This window comes from Phoca vitulina, unplaced genomic scaffold, assembly GCF_004348235.1.
Source record: "Phoca vitulina isolate PV1807 unplaced genomic scaffold, GSC_HSeal_1.0 scaffold21, whole genome shotgun sequence".
Lineage (NCBI taxonomy): Eukaryota > Metazoa > Chordata > Mammalia > Carnivora > Phocidae > Phoca > Phoca vitulina.
In genome coordinates, this window is record NW_022589724.1 from 6701056 (window position 1) to 6711756 (window position 10701).

General features: G+C 38.9%; 1 pseudogene; it reads left to right on the plus strand.

The window, feature by feature from the left end:
• Positions 1–1386: 1386 nt before the first annotated feature.
• Positions 1387–2394, plus strand: LOC116641312 (annotated as a pseudogene).
• Positions 2395–10701: the final 8307 nt, after the last annotated feature.

Sequence of the window (10701 nt, forward strand, 5' to 3'; positions counted from 1 at the left end):
GAGCCTAGGTGGCTCAGCCAGTTAAGCATCTGCCTTTGGCTCAGGTCATAATCCAGGGGTCCTGGGATCGAGGCCCTATCCTGCTTCTCCCTCTTCCTCTACCCCTTCCCCCACTCATGCTATCTCTCACGTGCTCTCTCTCAAATAAATAAATAAAATCTTTAAATTAAAAAATGCATAAAGAGTATAGTATTATGGGGAGACTGAAAGAAATAGCATGGCCTCTGCAGAGCATTTAGGGTGTTAGTGGTGCCTCCAAAATTTCTACAGAAGAATCAAGGGGTAACAATGTGATTGGTGGAGAAGCTAGAGGACTTTTCTTGAAGTTGTGTTGCATAGGAAGCACATTGTTTTACAGGATTATATTTTCCTATTAAAATATTTTTTGTGCAGTTGCTGATGAAGATCATGAGGAAACAAAACCTCCCTTGACACCACCATAGCAGAAGAAATGGCAAAAGTGAAAGCAAAGGTAACTGAAGAAGTTCAGATAGGCCCACCTGACGGGTTGATTTGGTGTTTCTGGTAAACTTACTGTTTCCGTTTTCTCTTGTTTTGACCTAAATTCTGATAAAAGGCTTCCTTCATCTGGGACCTTTTTTGAACAGAGAGAAAGACATTGCTCTTTCATCTTTGTGTGTATATATGTATTATGTAATATACTATATTACATAGAGTAAATATAATTATATATTATATATATGCCATGTTGGAACCACCCATTGTTGTAGGTGCCTAACAGATTTTATCTAAGTTGATTCTAATGACAACTTAACTAATAATTATTGCTTTTTCCCAGTTTACTATGAGCTAAGACCCTGAAAAAATAAACAGTTTACTAAAGTTATACCCAGGTTAAATGATATGGTGCTAGATCTACATAATCTTTTTTTTTAATTTTTTTTATTTTATTCTGTTATGTTAGTCACCATACAATACATCATTAGTTTTTGATGTAGTGATCCACGTTTCATTGTTTTCGTATAACACCCAGTCTACATAATCTTTTAAATAGAGACCAGCTTCATCAGAACAGCTTTAATTTAAAATTTTCCATTAATAAAGATATCCTTATATATCTACATTTGAAAGCAGTTTGTCCTAAATTTTATTTGGCACTTTCCAGTAGAATTTTTGGAGTATTAATAGCCTTGACTATGTTGCTGTGTAGTCCTCAGATGTTCTGGGTTTCTCCAAAGCCTTACTACCATCCACCATGAATAAAATAAATATCATATCCCTCCTCTTTTGATTCCTAGGAGTGTTTCAAGATGAATCAAATGCAATATTGGAAGTGAAGGTGTACTAAAAATCTACATTATAAATTTAAATTTCCCTGAGTCTTCTCCTTTTCTAAACACTGAAAGTGACATGGAACTCACGAAGATGGGGAATTACTCACCTGTGACCGAATTCATTCTGGTGAGACTTTCCCAATACCCAGTGCTCCAGTTTTTCCTTTTCATGCTCTGCCTCCTCATGTATGTGATAATTCTGCTGGGAAATAGCCTCCTCATTATTATCAGCATACTGGATTCTCACCTCCACACCCCCATGTACTTCTTCCTTGGAAACCTCTCATTCCTGGACATCTGTTATACATCATCGTCCATTCCTCTGATGCTCATCATATTTAGCTCTGAGACAAAATCCATCTCCTTCATTGGCTGTGCTCTGCAGATGGTTGTCTCCCTTGGGTTGGGTTGCACTGAGTGTGTCCTCTTGGCTGTGATGGCCTATGATCGGTATGTAGCCATCTGCAACCCACTGAGGTACCCCATCATCATGAACAGAATGCTTTATGTGCACATGGCTGCATGGTCCTGGATCATAGGCTATCTGACCTCCCTATTGCAAACAGTCATGACAATGATATTGCCATTCTGTGGGAATAATGTCATTGCCACTTACCTGTGAGTTACTGGCCCTTCTTAAACTCATCTGCTCAGATATCACCATCAATGTGATAATCATGACAATGGCAAATATTGTTATATTGGTGATTCCCCTACTGTTAATTTTCATCTCCTTTTCATCTCCTTTCATCATGATTTATTGAAATCATGAAAGGTGATTTCCCCTACTGTTAATTTTCATCTCCTACGTTTTTATCCTCTCTTCCATCCTGAGAATTAATTCTGCTGAGGGGAGAAAGAAAACTTTTGCTACCTGTTCAGCCCACCTGACTGTGGTTATCTTATTCTATGGTTCAGCCTTTTTATGTACATGAAGCCCAAGTCAAAGGACACAAACACTTCTGATGAGATCATCGGGCTATTTTATGGAGTGGTAACCCTGATGTTAAACCCCATCATCTACAGTTTGAGGAATAAAGAAGTGAAAGAAGCCATGAAGAAAGTTTTGAGGAGACACCTGCATTTATTGAAATCATGAAAGGCTTTAAGACATGTGATATCATAAATGGGGAAATAGATCTTGTCTCTTTTTTTAAATTCAATTAGCATATAAGGTATTATTGGTTTCAGAGGTAGAGGTCAGTGATTCATCAGTCTTATATAATACCCAGTGCTCATTACATCACATGCCCTTAGTGCCCATCATGCAGTTACCCCATCCCCTCTTAACCCTCTCACCTCCAGCAACCCTCAGTTTGTTTCCTATGATTAAGAGTCTCTTATGATTTGTCTCACTCACTGATTTTGTCTTGATTTATATATTTTTTCCTCTCTTCCCCTATGATCCTGTTTCTTAAATTCCGTATGATAATTATCTTTCTCTGACTGACTTATTTCGCTTAGCATAATACCCTCTAGTTCCATCCACATAACTGCAAATGGCAAGTTTTCTTTTTTTTTGATGGCTGAGTAGTATTCCAATATATATATATCACATCTTCTTTATCCATTCATCTGTCGATGGACATCAGGGCTCTTTCCATAGTTTTCTATTGTGAACATTGCTGCTATAAACATTGGGGTGCAGTGCCCCTTCGGGTCACTACATTTGTATCTTTGGGGTAAATACCCAGTAGTGCAATTGCTGGGTTGTAGGGTAGCTCTATTTTTAACTTCTTGAGGAACCTCCATACTGTTTTCCAGAGTGGCTGAAACAGCTTGCATTCCCACCAACAGTATAAGAGGGTTCCCCTTTCTCTGCATCCTTGCCAAAATCTGTCGTTTCCTGACTTGTTAATTTTAGCCATTCTGACTGGTGTGAGGTGGTATCTCATTGAGGTTTTGATTTGGATTTCCCTGATGCCAAATGATGTTGAGCATTTTTTCATGTGTCTGTTGGCCATTTGTATGTCTTCTTTGGAGAAATGTCTGTTCATGTCTTCTACCGATTTCTTAATTGAATTATTTGTTCCTTAGGTGTTGAGTTTGTTAAGTTCTTAATAGATTTTGGATACTAGCCCTTTATCTGATATGTCATTTGCAAATATCTTCTTCCATTCTGTTGCTGTCTTTTGGTTTTGTTGACTATTTCCTTTGCTGTGCAAAAGCTTTTTATCTTGATGAAGTCCCAATAATTCATTTTTGCCTTTGTTTCCCCTGCTTTTGGAGATGTGTCAAGAAAGAAGTTGCTGCAGTCAAGGTCACAGAGGTTGTTGCCTGTATTCTCTAGGATTTTGAAGGATTCCTCACATTTAGGTCTTTCAGCCATTTTGAGTCTATTTTTATGTATAGTGTTAGGAAATGGTCCAGTTTCATTCTTCTGCATGTGGCTGTCCAATTTTCCCAACACCATTTGTTGAAGAGACTGTCTTTTTTCCATTGGATATTCTTTCCTGCTTTGTTGAATTTAGTTGACCAAAGAGCTGAGGGTCCATTTCTGGGTTCTCTATTCTGTTCCGTTAATCTATGTATCTGTTTTTGTCCCAGTACCACACTGTCTTGATGATTACAGCTTTGTAATAGAGCTTGAAGTCTGGCATTGTGATGCCACCAGCTTTGGTTTTGGTTTTTTTTTCAACATTCCTCTGGCTATTTGGGGTCTTTTCTGGTTCCAGACATTCATGATTTTATTTATTTGGGTCCTTTCTCTTTTCTTTTTGGTAAGCCTGGCCAGGGGTTTATCAATCTTATTCTTTCGAGAACCACCTCCTAGGGACACCTGGGTGGCTCAGTTGGTTAAGTGTCTGCCTTTGGCTCAGGTCATGATCTCAGGGTCCTGGGATCAAGTCCCACATTGGGCTCCTTGCTCAGCTGGGAGCCTGCTTCTCCCTCTGCCTGCCACTCCCCCTCCTTGTGCTCTCTCTCCCTCTCTGAGACAAATAAATAAATAAAAATCTTTAAAAAAAAAAAAAAAGAACCATCTCCTAGTATTGTTGATCTGTTCTGCTGTTCCTTTGGTTTCTATTTCATTGATTTCTGCTCCAATCTTTATTAATTATCTTCTCCTGCTGGGTTTAGGCTTTATCTGCTGTTTTTTCTCCAGCTCCTATAGGTGTAAGGTTAGGTTGTATATTTGAGGCCTTTCTTGTTTCTTGAGAAAGGCTTGTATTTGCTATATACTTCCCTCTTAGAACTGCCTTTGCTGTATCCCAAAGGTTTTGAACAGTTGTGTTTTCATTTTCATTTGTTTCCATGATTTTTTTTCTTTTATTATGTTATGTTAATCACCATACATTACATCATTAGTTTTTGATGTAGTGTTCCATGATTCATTGTTTGCGTATAACACCCAGTGCTCCATTCAATACGTGCCCTCTTTAATACCCATCACCAGGCTAACCCATCCCCCCACACCCCTCCCCTCTAGAACCCTCAGTTTGTTTCTCAGAGTCCATAGTCTCTCATGGTTCATCTCCCCCTCCGATTATCCCCCCTTCATTTTTCCCTTCCTACTATCTTCTTCTTTTTTTTTTAAACATATAATGTATTATTTGTTTCAGAGGTACAGGTCTGTGATTCAACAGTCTTACACAATTCACAGCGCTCACCATAGCACATATCCTCCCCAATGTCTATCACTCAGCCACCCCATCCCTCTCATCCCCTCCACTCCAGCAACCCTCAGTTTGTTTCCTAAGATTAAGAATTCCTCATATCAGTGAGATCATATGATACTTGTCTTTCTCTGATTTACGTATTTCGCTTAGCATAATACCCTCCAGTTCCATCACATCGTTGCAAATGGCAAGAGTTCAGTTTTTTTGAGGGCTGCATAATATTCCATTGTGTGTGTGTGTGTGTGTGTGTGTGTGTGTGTGTGTGTGTGTGTATATATATACCACATCTTCTTTATCCACTCATCTGTTGATGGACATCCTGGCTCTTTCCAAAATTTGGCCATTGTAGACATTGCTGCTATAAACACTGGGGTGCACGTACCCCTTCAGATCAAAGCTTTTGCACAGCAAAGGAAACAGTCAACAAGACCCATTGATTCTTTAGTAGGATGTTCTTTAGCCTCCATGTATTTTAGTTCCTTTCAAATTTCCTCTTGTGATTGAGTTCAAGTTTCCAAGCATTGTGGTTTGAAAATATGCAGGGAATGATCCTAATCTTTTGGTACTGGTGGAGACCTGATTTGTGACCCAGGATGAGATCTATTCTGGAGAAAGATACATGGGCACTCGAGAAGAACGTGTATTCTGTTGCTTTAGGATGGAATGCTCTGAATATATCTGGGAAGTCCATCTGGTCCAGTGTGTCATTCAAAGTCCTTGTTTCCTTGCTGATCTTCTGCTTAGATGATCTGTCCATTGCAGTGAGTGGGGTGTTAAAGTCCCCTACTATTATTGTATTATTATCAATGTGTTTCTTTAATTTTGTTATTAATTGGTTTATATAATTGGCTGCTTCTATGTTAGGGGCATAAATATTCACAATTGTTAGATCTTCTTGTTGGATAGACACTTTAAGTATGATATAGTGTCCTTCCTCATCTCTTATTACAGTCTTTGGTTTAAAATCTAATTTGTCTGATATAAGGATTGCTACCCCAGCTTTCTTTTGGTGTCTGCTAATATGAAAAATGGTTTTTTACCCCCTCACTTTCAATCTGGAGGTGTCTTTAGGTCTAAAATTAATCTCTTGCAGACAGCATATTGATGGGTCTTGCTTTTTTTATCCAATTTAATACCCTGTGTCTTTTGATTGGGGCATTTAGCCCATTTGCATTTGGAGTAACTATTGAAAGATATGAATTTAGTGCCATTGTATCACCTGTAAAGTCACTGTTACCGTATATTGTCCCTGTTCCTTTCTGGTCTATGTTACTTTTGGGCTCTCCCTTTGCTTTAAGGATCCCCTTTAATACTTCTTGCAAGGTTGGTTTGGTGATCACAAATTCTTTTAGTTTGTTTGCCCTGGAAGCTTTTTACCTCTTCTATTTTGAATGATAGCCTTGCTGGATAAAGTATTCTTGGCTGCATATTTTTCTCAATTAGCACCCTGAATATATCTTGCCAGTCCTTTCTGGCCTGCCAGGTCTCTGTGGGTAGGTCTGCTGCCAGTCTAATGTTTCTACCGTTGTAGGTTACAGACCTCTTGTCCCAAGCTGCTTTCAGGTTTTTCTCTTTGTCTCTGAGACTTGTGAGTTTTACTATTAGATGTCAGGGTGTTGACGTATTTTTATTGATTTTGAGGGGGGTTCTCTGTGCCTCCTGGACTTGGATGCCTGTTTCCTTCCCCAGATTAGGAAATTCCTCCACTATAATTTGCTCCAATATACCTTCTGCTCTTCTGTCCCTTTCCTCTTCTTCTGGGATACCAATTATTCTAATATTGTTTCACTTTATTGTATCACTTATCTCTCAAATTTTCCCTCATGATCCAGTAATTGTTTATCTCTCTTTTTCTCGGCTTCTTTATTCGCCATCATTTTGTCTGCTATATCACTAATTCTCCCTTCTGCCTCATTTATCCTAGCAGTTAGAGCCTCCATTTTTTATTGCATCTCATTAATAGCCTTTTTGATTTAGACTTGATTAGATTTTGGTTCTTTTATTTCTCCAGAAAAGGATTCTCTAGTGTCTTCTATGCTTTTTTCAAGCCCAGCTAGTATTTTTATAATTGTTATTCTGAACTCTAGTTCCAACATCTTACTTATGTCCATACTGATCAGGTCCCTGGCAGTCAGTACTGCCTCTTGTTCTCTTTTTTGAGGTGAGTTTTTCTATCTTGTCATTCTGTCCAGCGAAGAATAGATGAGAGAAAAAAATACTAAAATGGCAACAACGACCCCAGAGAAATATACTCTAGACAAATCAGAAGAGACCTGAAACTGGAGAAAAATTAAAAAAAAAAAAAAAAAAAGGAATAAATCAGACAGGTGAACAGAATAGAGCAATATACTGGATCCTGTGTGTATTTTAGTCTGTTTGTTAGAAAACTAGATCCCAAAATAAAGAAAGAAAAACCTATATATGTACAAAAATAAAATTAAATACAATGATAGACTGTAACTGTAAAAATGAAAATTAAAAGATAAAAAAAAAGAAGGACTATAAACAGACAGGTGAACAGAACAGAGCAATACACTATATCCTGAGTGTATTTTGGTGGGTTTGTTAGAAGAGACTACATCTCAAAATTGTAAAGAAAGAAAAATCATGGGGCGCCTGGGTGGCTCAGTTGTTAAGCATCTGCCTTTGGCTCAGGTCATAATCCCAGAATCCTGGGATCGAGCCCCGCATCGGGCTCCCTGCTAGGCAGGAAGCCTGCTTATCCCTCTCCCACTCCCCCTGCTTGTGTTCCCTTCTCGCTGTGTCTCTCTCTGTCAAATAAATAAATAAAATCTTAAAAAAAAAAAACAAAGAAAAATATATATTACAAAAGTAAAATTAAATACATGGAAAGGATAGAATGTAACTATAAAGATGAAAATTTAAAAAGACTTTAACAAAACAAAAAAAAGGAAAGAGGAGGAGGAGGGGGAGGAAAGAGAGAATATGATCAGACAGGTGAAGAGAACAGCATCATATACTAGATTCTGGGTGTACTTTGGTCTGTTAGAAAAACTGCATTCCAAAATTATAAAGAAAGAAAAAAAATTATATATATATGTACATATAAATATACACATATATATAATTAAATACACAGAAAGGATAGAATGTAACTGTAAAAATGAAAATTAAAAAAGATTTTTTAAAAAGAGTTGATAAAATAAGAAATTGGTTGAAAAAGGAAAGAAAAAAATTAAAATTGAAAGACTAGAATCATGGGGGGGAAAAAACATGAATTCTATATGCTATATTCCCCTAGCGATGGAGTTTTGCAGTTCTCAATGATCAGTAATCTTGATCTTGGCCAGATGTTCTTGATGATCTTCTGGGGGAGGGGCCTGTTGCTTTGATTTTCAGGTGTCTCTGCCCTGGGCAGAATTGCACCACCCTTGCCAAGGGGCCAGTCTAAGTAATCTGCTCCCAATTGCTTTATGTGGCTTTTGTTCCCTGAAGGCTTCTGTGCAGCTTTAGAGGATGAGAATGAAAATGGCAGCCTCCCAATCTCTAGCCCCGGAGCCAAAAGCTGAGGGCCCCAATCCTCAGTGGGCCCTCAAGGAAAAGCAGTCAATCACTCTTGTCTCCCTGGTCTCTGTCCACACTCTGTGCTTACCCAGCCTGTGACCAAGTGTTTCTATCTCAGGCAAACAACCCCATTTCAACTCTCCAAACCCTGCAGACTCTTGCGGCGCGATACCATGCCATTCCTCCCAGGGGAGGAAGGGGTGGGGGGGTCTTGCCTGTTCTGCTGTTTGTTGGGCCCCTGCTTGGAGAGCAGTTGCCCGACTGTGCCATGGTTCACAGTGTATGGCAACCCCGAGCTGAGAGCCCTCTCCTGGGCTTGCTGATTGCAGCCAGCTTGCCTGGGAACTCTGCCGCACTCAGGCTCCCCCAATCTTCCTATGACCCCAAGAATTCTGAGACCACACTGTTCCATCTAGGATTCCACCCCTGCTTCACCACCTGAGCCCCTTTCAGGTGGAGCCAACTTCTAAAAGTTCTGATTTTGTGCTCCGCTGCTATATCACTTTCCAGTAGCTGGCTTACAGAGGCTCCCCCCACCCAACCCCACCCCGCCCAGGTTTATCTTCCCATGTATCACCTCGGATTCACTTCTCTGCACCTCCTCTTACAGAAAGTGGTCACTTTTCTATTTGTAGAGTTGCAGCTATTCTTTTCTTAGATCTCCAGTTGAATCTGCATGTGTTCAGAATGATTTGGTAGCTATCTAGCTGAATTCCTGGGACCAGACGAAACTGGTCTCCTACTCCTCTGCCATCTTGGACTCCTCCCCCCTAGTCTCCAGATCTTGTCTTTTGTATTCAAAGATGAATCTATAAAACCTACTGTCATTATAGCTTGTATGTTTACAAAATCAAATATGGGACTCCCATTCTTTTCAACATAAAGTGCTCGTGTAAATCTTCTAAATAGTGCCTATCTGCTGGGTTTCCGGCTCTAAGCAGGTCTGCTAATTGCTCCCATGAAGGTTATGATGCTGATCATCAAAATGAATCAATCTCTCAATCTCAATCTCTCTCAATCACTCTCTGTCTCTCTCTCTACTCCCTTGTGTTTTCTCACTTCCCCTCTTCTCTCTCTTCCATATAATTTCCTTTTTCCTCCTTCCTTCTCTTTTCTTTCTCTCCTTTCTCAGTGTCTTTGAAGTGGATATCTGTTGTTTTTGTTATGCAACATCTCTGCATAATAATGCTACACAATTTGTAGACCTGTATAATATGTAGAAAAATTATGTATATTTTTCTTTTGAGAGACCAACAGTCCCCAACTCTCAGTCCATGTTGTACAGGGTGGGAATGTCCCAACCCTCTGAAAACAGGGTAAGCATGGAAATAGGACCTGCCAAAGACTAACCTTTTTTAAGTTTATTCCTTTAATCATAGTGATTGGTATGGTTTAGCCAGTGACCTGAATCAGGCTAATCAGACACAATCCTAAAAGTGCTGCTCTGGTGTCAGAAAAAAAGTTATTCTTTCTGTAATGATCTCTAAATGGGTGGAATATAAACCTAGAGCTCCTCCTGGCCTTCCTTGTCAATATGTGGGAGAAACTGAGAAAGAAAGTAGAGCTGAGATAGAGAATGTGCCTGAGGATGCCATTCTAACTCCTGAAAGCAACGATGACTAAAATCAGATTCCCCTCTGTACAATTTATTTATATGAATCAAATTAGTATTTTGTACAAGACTAATTTTAATTAGATTTTACCACTTACATCCATATAAATCCTAATTACTATATCCTCTTGCCTCATATCCTCCTCCATCTAGTTATGGAGGACACAGTCAAACTGAGAAGCAGAGAATGAGATGGTGGTTACCAGGGGCTGGAGAGAGAGGAAATCAGGGAGGTGTTAGTCAAAGGGTACAAAGTTTTGGTTAGACAAGATGAGTAAGTCCTAGGGACCTACTGTATAACATGGTACCAATAGTTAACAACACTTTAAATTATTGTATACTTTAAATTTTTTTAATTAGTGTATACTTAACACTTGTGTTAAGTGTTCTTACTATAAAATAGTAATAATAAATAAGAGGGTAGGAAGAAACTTTTGGAGGTGATGGATAGGTTTGTGGCACACATTGTAATGAAGGTTCTATGACTGTATACTTATTCCAAGCTCTCATGTTGTACACATTAATTATGTAAACCTATTTGAATGTGCAAACTAATTGAAAACCCAGGGGAGAAAAAAGGATTTTACTTTAAACAATAAAGAGTACATACTAAAGTTCTAATAAAGGTAAAACTAATCGATGGTATTAAAAT